Genomic DNA, 20530 nt, shown 5'->3' with positions numbered 1-20530 from the left:
CAACTCTGTGTATCAACAAAGGCCTTGATTCTCTGACCAGGCAGTCTTTTGAAAAATTACTACTGTAAGGAAGTACGCAGCAGAAATACTAGACAATAGTTATTCTATGCAAAAACTACTTTCTTTTTGTAAGTGGAGCTAATGGTAGAACAAATGTGCTTTCCTTAAGCAGCTACAAAGATAAACAAGTGTTCTACAATCTTTTTTTTCAGCCATGGTCAGGGCTGCCACTCACCAGATGAGGTGAGTGCACTCACCAGGGCAACCATCTGACCTGACTTGAGTGTCTCCAGGGATGGAACATCCAAAGCTTCTCTGAGCAGCCTCTGCCAGGGCTTTAAACCTTTAATTCTTGAGGATTCATGCTTTCCTTGTTGACGTCAAACTGTAATATAACACTGTATTAAAGGTGACTGCATTTCATCTTTGTTTTGGTGGAAGATATGGCCTTACTCAGATGCACAATGACCTGTTCTCTCTAATGTAGAAACTTTCCAGGACAAAGGGGCTGATGGGAGACATCAACTGATAAAAAATACCACAATGTGTCTGCAAGAGGAAATGTGTTAGTGATGAAAAAGTTACACAGGAAGATTAAAGACCTCATAAATGGAAAGGAGGACATTCTTTGGGACCTGTCTGAGAATATGGAATGAATTTGCCCAAAATATAAATTTATCACATAATTACTGTTGTTCCAGAATCACTGTCTGTTGCCTTACCCATTCTTAAACAATGCAGTGCTATGTCTAGACTCTAAAAGCAGGCATAGAGAAATTTCTGCACCCATTTGTAGAGATGATACACAAAAGAAGGCAAACATATTAACCAGTGGACATGTGCATTGAATCACATTGCTGTCTTGAAGATACCAGTGGATGATCTGTTCTCCAAGAGCTGAGGATGACACTGGCACTAAATTCCTTCCTTGACCACTGAAATAGTAGAACTGAGCAGCAGGGATACTGACGCACTCCAGCTGATAGTACAGGGCTGTTTTCTAAAGTGTATTTGACAGTGTTAATGCCATGTAATATGACATAGGAGGTAAAGACACAGGTGCTTGAAGTAATTTTCCATAGCTGTTTTACTTGTTAGGTTCCCAAGGATAAGATGCTGTCATGCCTTCAGAGTGTGTCTCATTGCTTGAAGCAGATCAGTTCTGCAGTGGGGGATGCGCTGCGCCTGTGGGATGGCAAGCTTGTAAAGCTTTTTGATTTCTTCTTTATTTTTGATGGGTCATAGGGTATGCAACTTGTACTTTATGCAGTCATAAATCTGTGCTTGTAATAAAACTATTGAAATGAAACTTTTCCAAGGTACTGTTCAGATAACCCTAGAAGAATTTGGAAGCTTTTTTTAGACTTCATTTGGCTGTCAGATAGGTGCAGTAGGTGGTGCATTGTGTATTCATGCGTGTGAGAGGGGGAGAGAGAAACAGACGGGGAGAGAGCTTAGTGTGATTGTAGATACTGCCTAGTACTAGGCAGGCTGGCAATGCTGAGATGAGCTTTCACCCTTGTCTATCAGTACTTGCAGTTCATGGTCTCAGCGTTAAGAGGTACAGAAAGCAACAGAATTCTCTGAAGTGCAGCAAAGGAAACATAAAGCTGTTTATATTTCCACCTGAACAGTCTCTGCTGTACAATTCAGAATGTAATAACTTGTACAATAGCTTGTTGAGTATGACTGTTGTATTATCTTTTATGTACAGAGAAGAAATCGGAGCCACAAAGAGGGGAAGTGGCTTGCTCAAGGTGAAACAGCAGTTCTTCAGCAGAGGCTGGGAGCAGCAACAAGTACGGTCTGGAATCTTAATGTCAAGGACCTTTGGCCTTTCCTGAACATAAAGAAACTGCACAGTGGAGAACATAAGCTATCACTCATTTAATTTGGAATCATTCACTGATTTGAAGCGCATGTTTTGCCTTACCGTTAATACTGCCTCTTCAGCAGTGCTTTGAAACATAAAATATTTCAAGAGATAGAAACTTGAATTGATAAATATTTTGTTGTCAGTCTCAGATTGTATTGCTTTTCTTCTTGTTGTTTTCTTTTAGTGTGAAAAGAGGCATACACAAGCTATTGGTATTGATGTTTGTTTTGTATACTGCTAAAGTAGGAGGTATTCGGAAGTGTACATCAATACTGTGTGGTTGATCCTCACATAGAGACTAAACTCCAAAAGTACAAAGGATACCAACTCTTTGTTTCAGTGATGAAAAGATTTTGTAGCCATAGCAATAGGATGGCATTTAGCCTGTGTGGGCTGGAGCTGAAGGGCAGAGCTGGCTTACCTGTATTAATTCCTCTTCATGCCTCTGAGAAGCAAATTCATGTGTGGAAAGGCTACCCTTGGTAGAATAGGCTTACACTTGGCTCTACCATTGCAACCCAGTGAAGACTTCTGCCTCTTTATTCAAACAAAGCAATAAATTGAGCAAGATTATCTCTGAAGCGAGGAGAACTTCAACAAACAATAGCAAGGGTTTCTGTCAAATCTGCTTTCTAATTACAGAAATTAGTGTTCTCTAGTACCTGTCTGGCTCTTTGGCCAAGCCCTCTGCTTCCTCATTTTCATCTGTTATTTGCACTTCTCACATAATGACAGCCCTTTAACTGGCTTGACTTGTACAAACGATTTTGGAAGTGTGTGTACAGCTGCAATTCACATGTGCGTATCTCAGAATATGCGATGATGTTGTGGTTCTTAACAGTTTCCTGCATGTGACAGTCAAGCCCTAAATTCACCTAAACAGCCAAGGTGCTGAAGAAAGGAAGGTGGTTTGGATCTTCTGCACTAAACTTATTCTTTGCATCTCTGCAATTGTTTATTGATTTAACTAATTTGTTGGTACTTGTAAATTAAAGCACTTCATTGGGGAAATGAGAGAAACTAGGAAAATGTTTTGGTTGTGAAATTAAAAGAGATTTTCAGAATTAAAAAATACATATTTTAGCCATTTGCAATAAAATATTTCAGTTATAGCAACAGAGGCTATTGTCATAACTTTCTACGTGATAAGAATAAATAAATGTGTATTGTATGTAGCTGTGCTCTGTTTTCAAATGATACAAATGCAGCCATGTTCTGATATGGATAAGAGACTTTTATTGTGGAGCTGAGTATTCACTAGAAGGGAAGAGCTGGAAATACTTTGGAGTAGAGGAGGTATAGAAAATTAGAGAAGCTGGACTACTCAACTCATTTATTTCTGCCTGGAATGGTTTTTTGCTTTCTTTTGTTTCATAGGTTTATGTCTGTATCAAAGCTTCTTCATAAGCTTAGTAATTCTGTTCTGTTGTCTTTGCAGAGGTAAGGTTTTGTCCATTTCTGTGAGTTTGCTTGGCACTGATCTCACAGAATATGTTGTTTTCCACTATTAAATACTATACTAATAGCTCTTTGTTGCTGTTGTTGGGTTTTGTTTTGTTTTTCAGTGATAAATAGTGGGAACTATTGCCTGGTTCCATGGTTTTAAGATTGCTTTTGTTTTATCCTGCAAGGAACAAGTGTAGCTTCTTTAGGCCTACCTTAAATCTTCTGGATAGACCAAACCCCAATACACATGTCTATAAGTCCTGTCCAAGTTCTGCCTCTATCTTTGTAAATGCTTTCAAGACAGATTTTCAAAATATTTTTATCATCCAGTATTCCCATATTGTCAATATGAAGGAAGATCAGACTGTTTTGCAATTCATATAGACATCTGGGGTGACATTATGTATTTTCTGAGATAACAAGGGAGAAATACACATTCTGTAAGCTAAGCAGTACTGAAACCTCGTGTTCTGGTTAGTTTGGGAGCAAATATTTATCATCTGCATGATATCACCTCAGTCTTTCATTTCATATTTACAATCCAAACTAAATAACTTAATAGTTTTTATGCAGTTTGTCTTTTTTTAAACAGCTATGAATCATATATTTTTGACATAATCTTGATCGTGGAAACTTCAGCCTTTGCATTATACTTTCTAATGAAGCTAGTGTACTTTGTTTCTTGTCTGAGAATATTATAAATAACATAAGCAAACAGTATAAATTTATATTGAACCTCCCCCTTTCTCCTTCCTTTGCCTTTCTCCTACTCCCTGGTAGGAACTCATCTATTTGCTATGGTTTCTTTCAGTCAAGATATGAAAATATTTTCATTTTCATTCTGATCAAGATACATTTCCAGTTTGATTTTTTTCTTTTAATTCAGCGACTTCCACATTCTATGATAAGTAAATAGATTTTTAATTACCATGTGATATTGGTTGGATGCCAGAATTTTGGAGGATAACTCGTATAGAAACTGTAATGAGAATTATTTTGCCACTTTATGAACAAATTATAATTGCCTCTTGGTGTCGCATCTGACAACAGATCTGGTACATGTGTCCTGAATGTGCTTCTTGAAATATGCTATTGTAGGTTTTCCATTCTCTCCTTGTTCTGTCTGTGTATGTGTTTTAGGTTACTGTCTTTGATTCTCGGCCACTGGGCTCTTTCTGAAGGTCTTCTTACTTTCTGACTTTTTTGGATTGTTTTGACCAGAGCAGGGCAAGAAGTTAATAAAGTTTCTGAATTTTGCCAGACAATTCTGCCTGTTGGACCTAGTCCCATAAGGTTCTGATTAATGGCTTAATATTTCATTCTTTACAATAAACAGTGAATTGCAGCTTAAATATTTCATTTTGTTATCCACTACATTCAGCAAGTGTTTGCTCTTTTTTAAATGTTTCATGGGCTCAAGATTAGAGCACTGTGGCTACATCTGGCGTTCAGCTCTTGCTTACAACTTTTTTTTCAGCTCTTCCTTACAACTTTTAAGAATGGTTTCTGTGCTTATTGTGCTTATTTCCTTTTTATTCAGTATCTCTGATTTCTAATGACTATGATTTATTAAACCAAAATGTGGAGATAAGAAAGGTCATTTTTCTAATGTTCTCCTGTATATTGCCTTTTGGTTATTTTTTTTTTCTTTAGGATAAGCTTGAGGATTTTTATGCATAATTTTGCTTGATATTTGAAGGTGCCTCCCAAAATAATTTCTACAGAATATGACACATTTGTATTTTGAGAGTTAAACTGTTGATGTTTCCCTCTTCATATTCTAGGTATGCTATTCCTAATAGAGAAGTCTTACTTTGTATTATATAAGGAGCTCCTTTTGGGTGATGCTGCACCCATGTAAGTATTATTATCTACAATCCTCTTAACAGAGTTTTAGAATCTCTCCTTTGCATTTAAGAAGGCAGCATATAAACTCTGGCTTGTGAAAAATCTGTATTTTTCTGATAAGGGATGATCAGCCAACCTTGTGTTACCAGAGTGAAGTGTTCTTACAAGCAGGGAGCTGATTACATCTCAAACATTTTACAGCATTTACCGGTTATCCGATTCTTCAAGAGCTTTCTCTGTTTTTAACGATTTCACTGTCTTGCTGAGTTTGCTGAGTTTAGCACCTCCTTCATTATTTTAAAATTGGGACATTCTGAAATGTGTTTTGTTCTAGCTCTTCCAGCAAAACAAGCCTTCTTGAAAGACTTTTCATGTAAATTTATCTCAAGAAGAGCGATACCAAATGCCAGTCTATGTGGCATAATAATTAAGCCCGTTTGTTTACTTGAGAAACTATTGATCTTTCTTTTGTACTGACAATACAATTAATTTTGTGAATTGTTGTTAATGATGTGGTGTTGAAGCTTTGTTTAAGTAGGGTTTATGAGCACTGACAGGGGGAAAAAAAAGCTTCAGAAGAAGTACATATGAAAACGAAGCACTTGACTTCACTGGTGTGTAATAGTTTGGAACAAATGACTGGTTATTAGATCAACAAAACTACCAGGTAGGCTGAGATGAAAATATTTAGCATTAATCAGGAACCACTGTAGTGGTAGTTAAACAGGATAACAGGATTCTGACTTGAAGTGGCAGCTAAATGGATATGCGGCAGAATCTATCCATAATCATCTTTGTTATTCTCTGTTCCTGTTTAGGGTGGCTTGTATTTAAAAAAAAAAAAAAAAAAAGAAAACAACACAACAATTTGCTTTTCTTAGACAAATATGATTTCAAATGAGCAGTGCAAGCTGCTTTATTATGCAGTTTTGCACTTGCCAGTCAGTTACTGTCAGATTTCTTTGGGAAGTTCAAGCATAAAACAGACGAAGCTTCTGGTAAAGGCCTACTCTGCTTAATCGGTTCGGGTAAATCAGCAGAGTTCATCTGACTTCAGTTAATAACCTTGTAGCTTAGATCTGATTCTCAGCAATGCCTTTGTATTTATATTTTTGAAAACTGGAACTTGCAGAATCCTGCCTTGTAATGATGGTAGTGGTTTGCTCTGTAAAAATGCAAAGCAGTGGAGGATTAACTCCCAGCTCTCAGTCAAATTCTGAAAATGAGAATAGCAGTAGGAGACAGCTTTTAAACATATTAAAAAATAAAATAACTTCATTAATTTTTCATCACCTTCCTTGTATGTGTGAATAGTCATGCTGAGGCACAACTATATTTAATCCTCGTTTAAGTCAGCTTCTGTCAACATAAACTGTCGGCAAGGCCAAGGCAGTAAAACCGCACCCAGGAGGGGAAGTGACTGTGCAGCATGAATTACATCTATTCACATCCTTTCAGGGCACAAAAGCAAGGGCAATGCTGTGGTATCTGGGACTTGATCAGGGCCAGGGCTAAGGAAATCAAGGAAGGTATTCTTTGGTAGGTCTTCAGTCTGTATGTCAGAGTCTTTTCCCAGCAGAAAGTCAGGTTAACAAAGCAACCTCTCACTCTCATGAGGGTGAATCCCTGTGGATGACTGAAGGCACTGCTGAAGGAAGTGTATGACTCAGTTTTTCAGCTTCAGTAACTAGAATACCAGAAGAGAGAGTCTGGAGCTGCACTACTATTGGTCATACATAGCAGAGACTGAAACTGTCAGGATCTGTTGATCCTCAGAATCACAGCATGGCTGGCATTGGCAGGGACCTGTAGAGCCATCTGGTTCCATCTCCTGCTCCAGCAGAGCAGGGTGCCCAGGGCCTTGTACAGGTGGCTTTTGAAGATTCAAGGAGAGACACTCCACTCTGATTTCATGGAATTATTACTTATGAGACATATAAAGACTAATGTCTATTTTAAATGTGAGGCTTTGTTCTTCATGTTCTACACGAAATACTGTAGAAAATAATTTCCTGGTGAATGAGAAATTAAGAAAAAGAAGATGTATTTGATGCATGAGAAAGATGTTTGAATAGGTGATCTAATGCTGCTGTATTCATGCAAAGCCTCTCACAAATCCTGGCTGATTGCCATTAGGTGATACTGTAATAGAGCAACATATAATGCTAGTCTAAATATTGTAAACTCCCAGATGAGTGGTTCTCTAGCTGATGATAAAACCCTTGGACTCAGGATATCTAGTCATTTTTTTCCCCCCAGATTTCCCTTGGTAAAGATCCCATCAGTCCTGCTTTTGACTCTTTCTACTTTCCTCTTCTTATAGTAAGAATAATGCTGTTCCCAGTCCACAGAGAGTTGGTGAAAATGCTACCTGGTGTGTTAACATAGCCTTGAGGGTGAATGTTATTGTGCTGACACTACTTTGCATCATCTTACTCTTATTTTTTATATTGTCCAATTAGTCTATTGCCAGACTTCCCCCAAATGGTTAAAGGCAAGAGGACCCCTGTGGCCTTGTGCAATTCTGCCATCCTTTCTGTAAAGGTCATTACATTAACTAGAAGCTGCAGTGATCTTTATGAAGACAAGAGAACCCTCCTGAAAATGATAAAAGAGCAGCCACACACACATTCTTTGATAACTCTGTCATCCAGAGCATAAGTTCTCATTCTCTTTGGATTACTGTAGTGTATTTTTGCCTTGGAATGAGGCTTGGTTTAAACTATAAACAAGTTTTGTCATCATAGTTACTCAAAACTACAGAAATCAAGAGACATACCTCTGTTGAATAAGGAAGCCTGCTGAAAACCTTCACAATGATACACTTACCAATAAGGAGCAAGGATGTCAGTTCTAAACAGCTGCTACTAAGACTGCTAAGATTGTGGTTTATCTTCCTCGCAAATGGACCAGGGCTGAAAACTTCTGGTGTTCCTATTCCTGTCTCATACGGCTCCCCAGATAGACCAGGAGTCTCCAGGACTGGCTGTCTCTGGTCTGCCCTATGAGACTGCTGTAAAATCTGGGACCCTGACCCTTGGTTTCAGACTTTTCATGCTTTGCCAAGTTCTGACAAGGCTTGCTGCTTCTTTAACTACTGATCTGAGAGTAATGAGCCCACCTGTAGACCACCAGGAATCCAAACATTTCCTGGTAAATATCTATAGAGTCTAAAATGTTTACAAGAAAATATTTGGGGATCCATGAATGAAAATTTTTCAGTTTAATTGTTCTGTAAAGAAAGTTTGGCCCTGCTCAAGGAACAGTCTGGCTGCCAGGGATTTGGAGCTTGAGTTGTCCCATGTTGGAGCAGTGCCCTGCCAGGGGCTTGTTTGCTTTTCTGACATCCAACACTGGCCAAGTATTATGGGACAGGAAGACAGATGCAAGTAGGCAGGGGAAGGTTGCCTCAATACCAGTTAAGTGCACCACCACCACTGTTTGCTGTCAACTTGCATGCACCTTTTAGAGGTGATGTGAAGACTGCATCTCTAGTCTAGCAAAGGATACCAAATTTGGAAATCTTCAGAAGAGATCATAAATATTATTCAACTTCTAGAGGGTTCTTCACTACCTCCAAAGGGTTTCACTTCCACTACTGCCAACTACCTGTAAAGAGGTGCTAAAGGCTGTAGGCAGGAGTACTTCAAATGGAGTGGAGCACTGCTATGGAAAGAAGGTCTGGGAGTTCACTGTCTCCAGGGATGTATTTGTTCGTTGTAGATGCTTCCCAATTTCTGGATTTGAACTTAATGTGAGACAAGAACTACTGATCACTTGCTTTTAAAAGCCGAAGCTATTGAGCTCAAGTGACATACCTGACCTAAAAGTTTGGAACAGCCAATTTAAGTACAGCTAGAAAGGTGAATGGGGATTTCTTCACTTTCAGACAGGAAGTGACAGATGAGGATCTGTAGGGTTAAAATACCAAAATACCAAAGAAGTATAGAATTAGTGAGAAAGCATAAATGAAATGGCTTGGCAAAAGAAGTGATTCAGAATTATTTATTTTTTTTTAAACCTAAAAATGTCAGTAAAGTCTCCTCAGGAAAATTTATTGCAATGAAAACTGCTGCTGAACAAGTTCATTTCAGAATTGCAGAATTTCACTTAGCATCGGACGTTTTATTTGAATACTTTTGTTATTTCCTGAACTCTAATGACAAGTGAACATTTGATCTTATTACTGCCTTGTGAAATGATCTGATTAAAGAGCTGTATTTATTTCACAAATAATGAGCTGAGGTTGATACTTGGTAATGGTTGAAATATTTTATCTGCTTTCTCGATCAGAATATGTTCACTTTGCATCATAATGAAAGTAGTAATAAAAACAGACAACACTTTGATCTAGAGAAAGCGCTTGTTCCAACGATTGAGAACTTTCTGTTGTTAGAGATTCTGTTATTACAGGAATAATCTATGCTTCTTCAGGAGACTTTCCTGACTTTCTTTAGAATTCAGCAGTAAAAATAAGTATATTTTTTCTAGCACAAAATAATTCCAAAGAAACAATGCTTAAGAAACATTTTTCATTAATGCAAATACCTCATTTGCAGCTAATCACAACATTTCTGCAGGAGGCAGATTAAATGCCAGTGCCTTTGCCTTATCAGATGCACATGGCCAAAGCCTTGACAATCCATGCTGTGGTGAGAGGCCATGTCTGCAACAGGTCTGACCACAAGGGCACTGCCCGGCTTTCCTCAGCCCCACAGCTGGCTTGTGATGGGGCAGGTGTGAGTTTCCATTTATGAGTGAGCACGACCTGGCCAACCAACTGCTGTGTTGGGCAAACAAAGCTTTTTTCGACAGCTGCTGCAGAGTGCAGCAGGCCAAGAGCTGCAGAGCCCCGTGCTGCTGGGGCTCTCAACACAGCTTGCTGCAGTGTTGGAAGGAGATCAGGAGGATGGAACAGGGTAGGGAGGAAAAAAGGGTGGACAGATCTGAGCTACCCTAAATTGTGATAGGAGGCAAATGTTATTGCTCATTTGCTTCAAGACATCCTCCTTCATCACCAGCTGGCTGGAATGCAAATTCCAAGCCTCTTATGTTTCTGGGAAAGAGAATTATATTGCTAAGGGGAATTTAGCCTTAAAGAGATTCACTATTCTGACAGTGACGACTATCAGAGAAGGACGAGAGAATATTCGTGGGAACTGAATATCAGTCCCTACTAAATAGGAGAGCTGCAGAGATAGCTGATAGAGAAAATACTTGCAAGGTCAAAAAGAAAACCTGCTTTTCTCTGACTGATTTTTGTCATAGAATGGCCTGGCTTGGAACAAGCCACAATGGTCATCTAGTTTCAACACTCCTGCTTTGTGCAGGGTCACCAGACACTAGACCAGGCTGCCCAGAGCTGCATCCAGCCTGGCCTTGAATGCCTTCAGTCAACCTGTCAACATCTGGTAGTGGCTCCTTATCCCTGCTGGAAAATATCTCAGTACCTTCTCAGCTGCTTCATTTTCTCCCAGCAGACTGGATTACCTGAGGGCATACATTTGTATTGGCATATGATTAACCAATGCATCTTCTAGTGACTAGAGACAGGAAGTAGTATCAATTTCACATTTGTTAACCAGGAATTTAAGGAGAGAAAACAGCAAGGTTTATAGGTATATATTTCACCTCCATAATTAGTCATTGCTGTTGATGGTAGGCGAATAGTAATGCCAAACTAAGCTTATGCCACAGTGCTGTTGTTGCATGAAAGATTTCAGCCTCAGGAGCCACCAACTGTCACCATCACCCTCTCCAGTTACCCAGTAGATCTTTTCTTTTGTTCTGACCAGTGCGAGCAAAGTGCTTTTTGTAGAATTGTGTGTGCTATTTATAGATAAAAAACCTCTACAGTTTAATCTATTTATATAGATGCACTCAAAGTCATCTTGAAAAAGGGAGAAAAGCAATGCAGACAAGTAGCAGGTGGGCTGCTAGTATATTTAGCAATCACATCCTCTTCCAATTTTTAAATGATATTTGCACAAAATTACTTACTTTTTTTGCTACTGACTTGTACAATTGTCTGTTCCCTTACTAACATTGCAAACTTGCTAGTAGTTACCTGTGACTTCCTTTAAGAATCTTAACCTAGTTTATCCAAATATCCATAATCCTAGCAGTATTTAGTTGGAGTTATTATATTGTTCCACCTCTATTTCCTTCACAGCTGTGTGTGCTTCTTGCAGACGAAAGATCGGTACAGTCCTATTTATTTATTGATTCACGCTGCTTGGGAACAGGAAGAAAACCAGCGGTGTCAGTAGCAGGTGGAACAATTTTGTCCAATTACAGTGGAAAAGTCTTTGTCATTAGTCCTGTTATACCCATTGCATCTCTCTCTCTTGCTGGACTGGCCTGTAAGTATAGCATCCTTGGAAAGATATCCAGGCCAAGGATATGTACTGAACTAGGCTGCGAAGACTGCGTCCAGCACTGTGTTTTTCTCTGAGCTGTCTAATGTCTCATAAATGCTGCTTTTTTTTTCTTGGTGTTAAACATCTGGCTTTTATATATATGAAATTCAGAGCTGTATACCCATTACTTGAATTAATCACAAGACTCATGAGAGAAAGCACAAGCAGTAATTTCAGAACACTTTCCACGTTCAGATGACTCTTTCTTAGAAAGGGACTGTATGCTTGGACATTATTTCTATTTTGTCTTATACAAGGAACTTGCTGTAAGTATCTTTATTCAAGGCTCATCTATGTATAGTGCCATATACATGAATAATGCAGAGAGTATGTATCCATGAGAACGGTTGTATCACACAGATACCTGAAATGTGATGGTATTAATAAAAATAAGCTTACAGTTATGTAGTACTCACAGTTGGAGAGTTGAATATTTTTCTATATTTTTCGTTTCGTACTTCTGTTCTAAAAATAGAGGGCCATTTTTCTCCTCAAAGCAACATAAATGACAACATGTGACATGATAAGAATTTTAGGCTTGGTCTATATTACAAAGATACTGAGAGCACCGCAAGGACAACAGCAAGGAAAGATTGTGCTAAGAGCAGCTAACCTCCTTCAGATAAGAAACATGGAGTGGAGCTTCTGCCCGTATGTCATGAGAAACAATTTCTATGATCTTAAACAGTTTTCAACATCTGTGTTTCAGCAGTGGCTGACAGAAGCAAATCTGTTTTTCATCCTCCTGTCACGTCACTGTTGCTAACCTCTTCTTATGTCAAGGACAGGGCATTCCAGTGACCTCAGGACAGAGAGACATGTCAGGATAGAAAGTAGAGCAATAGGATACTATAAATAGGGGGAGGGAGGGCAATTTAATTGAAGCAAAGTTTTAGAAGAAAAATGACATTTTGTAAATTCCACGTTGTCTTTTGCATGTTCAGAACATTTGCTTTTTTAATGAGGCATTGCCTCTTGGAGCATAGAAGCCTGTTCCTCATTGGTAGATGATGGAATAGAGGCACAGGAAGTTGTAGGTTAAAATTATCAAAACTTATCGTGAACTGAGGAAAAAATACTCATTTAATGAACATCAGTGGTGAATATTTGTAGCTTGTTGGCTGGGTTTGCAGTTGTGTCTGTTCTGCACTTTCTCTGATGTGGCTCAGAGTCAGGCAGAGGTTCTTTTACCCTCTGCATGTACTTCATTTCAGAAGACTGCAGTCATGGCAGAAAGATTTAATGTCCGTAGTCAAATTAATGACGTGTGGGAGGATGATACATAAACTGCCAAGTACCAAAACATTTCAACAATTCAACATGACTGGAAAAGCTATGATCCTGCAAGCAGGAAATTAGTGTGACAAGCAAAATTGGCCAAATGTTAGAATTATCAATATTAGGAAAACTTTTGGTTATGTTCTGACTGGGAGAGGCACCATTTTCTGGTGTTTTTTGTAAGCTAGAATCTCTGTTGAAAAGAGAGTCTGCAAATACCAACACATGGGATTTCTGCAATGAAGAAGATTGCAATTTCTGCAGTCTCTGACAGCTGCTGGCTGAGATTGGTGTGGTTCTCATCATGCGCAGCAATGTCACCTCCTGAACAGCAGCTGTGGCTTTTACAGTCATGTTAATTTTGTTCTGTGCCTGCTCCCCTTCTGAGGCCTGCATAGCTGGGACAGGTCTGCCCTCCAAGTTGCCCCCTATTTTGAGCTGCTGTGCCCCTGTGCCAGCTGGCTCCTGGACCTGCAGGGCCATGTGCCCAGAGGACCCTGGCCTCATGCCCCGTGGCTTGTCCAAGATGCTGATCCCAGTGTAGCAGCCTGCTCTGACAGAGCCAGGTCTTACTGGGGAGTTCACAACCGGCTTGGACTGGTGCAGTGATTAATTGATACTCCCAGAGTCACTGGTGTGCAGACACATAATTATCTTTAGTTCTCTGGCCGTGTAATTACTGGGCATAATTCAATATTTCTCTCATGAACAAAGCATTTACCAGTTATGCTCCACCTGCCCCTTTGGCAGTGTCCTCAGCCCAGAATAGCTGAGCAGGCCTGCCGGCCCCTTCCAGCCTTCCTCCTCATCCCCTGGCACACTGTTGCAAGGCAGAAGCGATCTAATACCTAGTACTCCATTTTCTTCATCTGGTTCTTCTTCATGTCAGCTTGATCACCTTTCCCCACATCCACATCTCTGGCTGCCTGTGCCCTGCTGCCTTCTGTCCCTTCAGTCATACAGCACTGCTGTATCTCCCACTGCTGCAGAAACTGTGTATGTGCTTCTTACCTTGTTATCTCCTCTTGAGTTTACTGAGCTCAAGGCTATTTTTGGGAATTCGCAGTTTTCCCCATCTTTCTCATATTCCTCTAGAAGTCACAGCCTCTTATCACCCTGTCCATTCATTCCTCTCTAGCTCTTCAATAAACTGCTCTCTTCTGCCTTATTCCCTGTCATCTTTCTACTAGATGCTGTCCCAGTATATCTTATCGCCTCTTTCTCTATTTGTCCTGAAGCCACGACAAAGTTGGCTTTCTCTTTGTCTTGCCTCATTCATCTCCTTTCCACTCAATAACCACAGCTCTTCCTCCTCTGGAATTTGTTCCACCCAATTTGTCTTATTTCTTAAGGCTTATTTGATTCAGCTGTGTGTATGTTTATGTGAGCATCTAAGTTTAATGACCCATTTTCAAACTCATTGGTAAGCTGCAATCTCAGTGATGAGTGAAAATTTTAAAGAATACCAGCTTCCTTAAGATTTCATAGAGACTGATGTCTAGGTGAGGAAAAAAGATCTGTGCTTGCCATTTGTGATTGAAAGGTTGCAGCACGTGCTGCATCCAGTGAATGAACAATTACTAATTATTATTAATAATAACACCAAGAGGAACTTCAGTCTTAGTTCAGATTTTTGTGAATGACAGCAAATCATGTCACAAGACAGATCTGCAATAGACCAGACATTGGGAACTGTTGCTCACAGGACTCCACATTTTTCACTCGTTGAGGTGATCTATTGCCCATTGTTTCGTTACTCAACTTTGGGCTCTGTCTTTCTTCCCTGTTTGAAATTTCCATTTGACTTGGTGGACTTCCTTAACCAAAATGTCTCATACAGATTCTTAGTCACTCAGGTTTGTGCTTTGATGTCCATTTGTAAACGCATTCTTTCTGCATCTCAGCTTCATCTTCTCCAAAGTAGCACTTTTGATGTCTCTAAGTTCTCCTTTATACAATGTCTTCTCCCTTCCTTTTCTTGTTTTCTGTCAGAGCACTCTTCTCCTGAATTTCAGCATTTTAGCTTTGTAGCTGCTGGTGACTGCCATCCTCCATGAATGCTCTCCTTATAATCTGGCCTTTTGTAATTCAGAAAGTTGCCTTATAAATGCAGGATGACTTTTTGAAGAGTATTTTCTAGAAAGGAAAAAAAAGAAAAAAAAAAAAGAAAAAAAAAAAAGGAAAGGAAAGGAAGAATAAAGTCTCCATAGAAGTTCATAAAATTAATTCATAGCCACAATGAAAGTTCAGCTGCCCTTTTATCAGCTGTGATACATTTTCATATAAACGGTCACATTTATGTCACTCATAGAAAAGATTTTTCTCTGGTTACAGGTTGAGATTAATATCCATTTCTGGGCTGTGTAAAATTATTCTGCTCTGAAGTTTGTACAGTGAGAAAGCTCTGTGGCTTACATTCAAACAAATCTTATTTTGCTTATTTTATTCTGAATGACTTTTCATTATTAGCTAATATTAAAAAAAAAAAAGAAGGTTAGTTGGCAATGACATTGAGGCTGTGTGATGAGAAGATTATCAACGCTTGGCATGGAAGTACTAGAAAAAAACCAAGAACAGAAATGGAAAAAAAGCAGGATAAATTGTTCTTTCATCCTAGGCATTCAACCAAATTGTTTCAGAAATGCAAACAATGAATTAAAATCAGCATTTCAGGGGTAAGATCCTGAATCATGTACTTGCAGAGAGGATTTCTTACATCCCCAAATAAAAACAGAACTGATGCAAGAAATCAAGGAGAGAAGTCTTTATAATTGAGTGACATAATGAGAGGCAGCAGAGGACAAAAGTGCTCTTTACCAGGCCTGATTATGAGGGATGCCTCTCATTTTCAATCCGGGAGCATGTACAGCCATCTCTCTAGCAGAGTATTCAATCACTGAATTTCATAATTCCCAGAGACCACACAAAGCTGCCCGCATAGGAGAAATTAAAGTACTAAATGAGAATTTGATTTTGCACCAGCAATTTCCACAGAAAATTTTGTTAGCCGTTTTCTGTCAGTGAAGTATTGTAGATATATTGCTACAACAGAGACCTTTGTTTCCATGACCAGATAAAGATGCTGAATGACAGTAGGTAGAGCTGCCAGTTTCAGACCTGAAGGATGAGCAGAAAGAAATCAGGCAAACAGGAGTGAGGAAATTGCAGCTTACCTGGGTACCTGAGGCAAATGAGCCCATCACACTACGTAGACAATAACCTTAGTTCTGAGCAGTAGGTGGAGAGGTTTGAAATAGCATTTTTCTTACCTGGATTTTAGTTGGTAAGTCATGCTTTGGCTAGAAAAAGAAAGCTTCTAAAAAAAATGCTGTTTAATGTATCTGTCAAAATCTGTTGTGGAGACAGCAATTTATACTTCAAATTTGCACCAGCTTGCTGCCTTGGAGTGTAGTGCCATTTGTGTAATTGCCATCAAACTTCAGTGTTTTGGTCCAAAAAGTATTTGCTGTTGAATTACAGTTGCTCTTATACGTTGCTTGTAAAGAATTATGAAATTACCAATGGGTGATAAAATAGCTTATGGATGCAGGATGCAGTTGAGGCTAAAAATAAAGGTTATGTACTTCCAGTGAAGTCTAGAGAACTTCATCAGGCCACCATTTTTATCGAGACTGTACAGGCAAATAGTTAAGAAATGCCTACTTCAGTTACAAGAATCATTAACTGTATGAAACATTCATAGGAAATGGAATGCAGTTATGGGCACATTCAAACATAGTGTCAAACATAGAAAGGCCAACCTATTTTCTCAATGAAAACTTCACAAATAGAACTTTTCAAATGAAGTCTACCAAACACTGAAGACAGAACAAGTCAACTACTGGGAGTAAAGTGTAAATTGCTTTATATTGTCTTCATAGCATAGACATTGCACCTCAGTTATCACAATATTCATTCTTTCTCCCTTGTCTGTTTTAGCAAAAACACATTATTGCACTCTTACTCTACTCTTTGAAATTCAGTCTCTCTGAAACTCATGGATGAAGTACCAAACCTTCTCTCACTTGATTTATTTTCCTTTTTCTCCAGTTAAGTATGTTGTTGATTCCAATTTGCACACATATCTTTTTAAATATGGGAGATTTTGTTCAATGAAATCTCCAGGAATTCAAGTGAAACAAGATAGCTTCAGTGGAATATTTTCCCCTAGATCTCCAGTAGCAGAAAATAAAAGCAGCTTAAAACTCAGCCATTATCTCATTAAAATCTGTTTCTGCTTTCAGCTTATAACCTCGCTAAATTAGCATTAGAGGAGCAGACCTTTATGTTAAATTCATTGCAGAGTTGTGCCAGCAGGACTAGTTGCATTTTAGTGGTCCCTCATTGCCTGTTTGCACAAAATTATAGCAAAACCCTGAACAGTAAATTAAAACGGAACACAACCTTTTTAATGTTGAACGTGCAGTAGCTGAAAGCTTAAGCTTCTGTAGAAGTCCATGATTATTGCATAAAGCATGTTTTCCAGATTTAAAATTTTGAATGATTAATTTAAAACACTTGCAATAATTAACATGCACGCTGGAGGAAGCCAGAAATTATTTATACAAAATTGCTCATTGTTTCATTGTGTACGTTCAAGAAAACTTGACGTGCTGAATCTTTTCCAGGACTTCCAACTGCATGAACTAACACAGTCCTGGGGCCTGATTTTATGCTTTTATGTTGTTCTTTTTTCTTCTGCAGTCAGCTCTGTCCCTTCCAGTGGAGTTATGCCATGTGTGCACTTCATCTCCCCTGTTTGTGACCCAATAGTGTGATCAGAATAATCATCTTCTCCTTTTGATTGCAATCTCTGTATTTTTTTTTAGTATGTCCTGCTTTGTCTTCTATCCTTCTTTGCCGTACTATTATGTTAATATGTATTAAGAGATCATGGGAGGCGTAATCTCTGCTACTATCACTGCATGCTGCAGGTAACCCAGGTTGATGAATGGTGCTGATGAATGTAATGAATTCAATGACACATAGCAGAATTTAAGCTGTAGCATTTTGCCCTCATCTCTGCATGTCTCACACTTGTTTCACAGCATGGGGTTCTCTGGTCCACTGTCCTATAAGGGGCCATAATAAGATGAAGTGTCTATACCTAATTCACAACTCCAGATTGCTAAAAGTATATAAAAATTCATGTTTATAGCTTTGGCATCCCTGTCAGCTTCTGTTTTACTTGACAGTCTGAGCGAGAACAGAGGTTACCCAAGCCTACTAAAACAGTATAAAGCTGCATCTTAGTGCTGGTTTGCACACAGGCTTTTAACAAAATCTGTCTTGTAAAACTGATTGCATTTGACAGCTAACCTGCAAATGGGCACTAACTGGCAGGTACAATGATTGAAGTGGCTTTAATTTTTGTATGATTATAAATAAGATTGGTATCTGTGTTGGCTGGTACTGGGAGAAAGACAAAGATTCTGATTCACATTTTTGCTTTATTTTTGCTTGTGTCTGGACTGTTCAAGAACACAGGACTGTATGGGGACCAGGTAGACCACTGAAACTACTTTGGTGTTATCACAGTGTCTTGTATAATTTCCATTTTGAGCTGATCCAGCTGTGTGAGACAAAATTGCAAGAGACAAAATTGAGTTTGTGATGCATGTTTTTATGCAGAAGGATATTACTGAGCTGAAAGGAAACTGTCAATCATATAAAACTTTTAGAAGGTAGATCCTGAGTATGCAACTCTCCTGCAGCTCATCATGTTGCAGAGGCAAGTTTGCCCACAAAGACTGACTTAGTGGATCAGGTCTTTCTATATCTCCTTACATCAGTAGGGATGTAAATCCAGCATGGGGCTATGGTGCTGTGGCTAGAAATTCTTGTTATTCTTCTCCTGGTTACTAACCAGGGAACTGCTTTCGTTCATAGTCTGCAGTATATGCAAGAATCACTTGTGGAAAACAAGCTCTATGCCTTCTAAAGAGAAATGAGTCCTTCCAGTTAAACCCAGCACAGCCCCCTGAGCTTCACTATCAATAGCTGCAAGTATATTTAAAAAAAAAAAAAAAAGAAAAGTGCTGCTTCCTTATGTAGACTTGCATCTTAAAATTAACTCTGCCTAGTGCTACATATAGGCAAATACAGTTTTCACTGCACATTAAGATGGAAAGATTTTATGCAATTAAAGATGGGTTATCGGCAATAAAGCCTTTATCAGTGGGAAAGTAGTGAACATGGATCTTCTCACGGGGTCTGGTATTTACTTTATAACTAAGCTTCAGTTGTTAGGCATTAGATCCCACAATACCAGTTTTTCTCTCCATGTGGAAGTAGACTGAAATAGCTCTTGGGGGCTGGCTAGCATGCTTTGAATTTATTTCCTGCTTCCCTGTGCTCTGATTATGTCTTGTGGACAAGCCTGTTTGTGTCATTTGGCAACCTGAAGAATCAATTCAAGTGCATTAAAAGAACAAAAATACAAAATATCACTAGCATAATTATTTATCCCTCCTCACATTTTTTCTCCTGGAAGCAGATGAAGTTGATTTGATACCATGCCATCATGGAAGTTCTGTCCGTCTTTGTGCAATTGTGTAGCTCACTCATAAATAATTTAACCAACTCTGGATGATGATACTTTTAATACTAAAGTGTCATGTTTTCCATGTACTACGTGAAGCATTATAAACTCTTTGGGTTACAAAGAAGTTGAATTGGAAACCGGGTTTATTCCCTTGTGATGTGGTATTCTAGTCTGGGCAGGGGGAGGTGCTTAAGTATATCATGACACAGGGAGGAAGAGGTCACACTCAGGCTCTGTTTACTCAGGTGCTTTTCTTTTACCCAAGAACTTTTATGGATCCTAAAGAAGAAAGAGAAAAGCTTCTAAGATACTTCCTCTTAATATGTTTGTGCACCCCAACCGTTTGCAGCTCTGGCAGTTCATAGGCTGGATGTGGTTTTGAGGCATGTAGTAACCCTTAGAAGACTTCTGCTTGAGCCAACGGAGGGTTTATCCTCTTCAGCATTGCTGTGGCAAGGAGTTGCTCAAGACCACCATCTATCACATGAGGAACACCTTCCTTGTTTGCTTTAAACCTGACTTTTGTGAATTGCTGCTCTTCTCCAGACTAGTAACTTCAGTCATTCTCTGAATGGAGATCATTTCTGTCACCTTTCAAACTTACTGCTAGATTAGAGCCCTTTGATAATATAAATTATTTAATAGCCTTTTGAACAGTGAATCCTACAACTTGCATTACACAAACAGGTTTATTTCCTGCATGTTCCTCCATATCTATGTCTCAGGTTCTGAAAAGTTACAAACCTGTAAGTGTGCTGGTTTCAAAGAAGGTGGATCCATTCAGACCAAGTGGGGCTGCAATCCAGGATTTACATTTCTCTTTGTTGACAGTGATGTAAAATTAATAGGTGTCTATAGATTTTTACCGCCTTTGTAGCCTACTTTACAAATAGTGAAAATTTAAGCATACAAAATAATCTTTCTACAGAATTTCTTTTTGAATCTAGGCCTTGTTTCTCATTGGATTTGGTGAGAATCTGTGACAGCAGTCACTAAGTTGGACATATAACCTCTATAAATTATAAGTCCTGTAAATTGGCTGCATCTAGAAGGAACATTCAGTAGCATTCAAAGTGAATAGGAACTGAAACAAAGACTGGGAAACGAACAAAGTGGAGT

Source organism: Coturnix japonica, chromosome 5 (genome assembly GCF_054131305.1).
Source record: "Coturnix japonica strain WE chromosome 5, WE-NBRP24, whole genome shotgun sequence".
NCBI classification, from domain to species: Eukaryota; Metazoa; Chordata; class Aves; order Galliformes; family Phasianidae; genus Coturnix; species Coturnix japonica.
The sequence above is the reverse complement of the archived record's forward strand: the minus strand, read 5'-3'. Positions refer to the sequence as shown.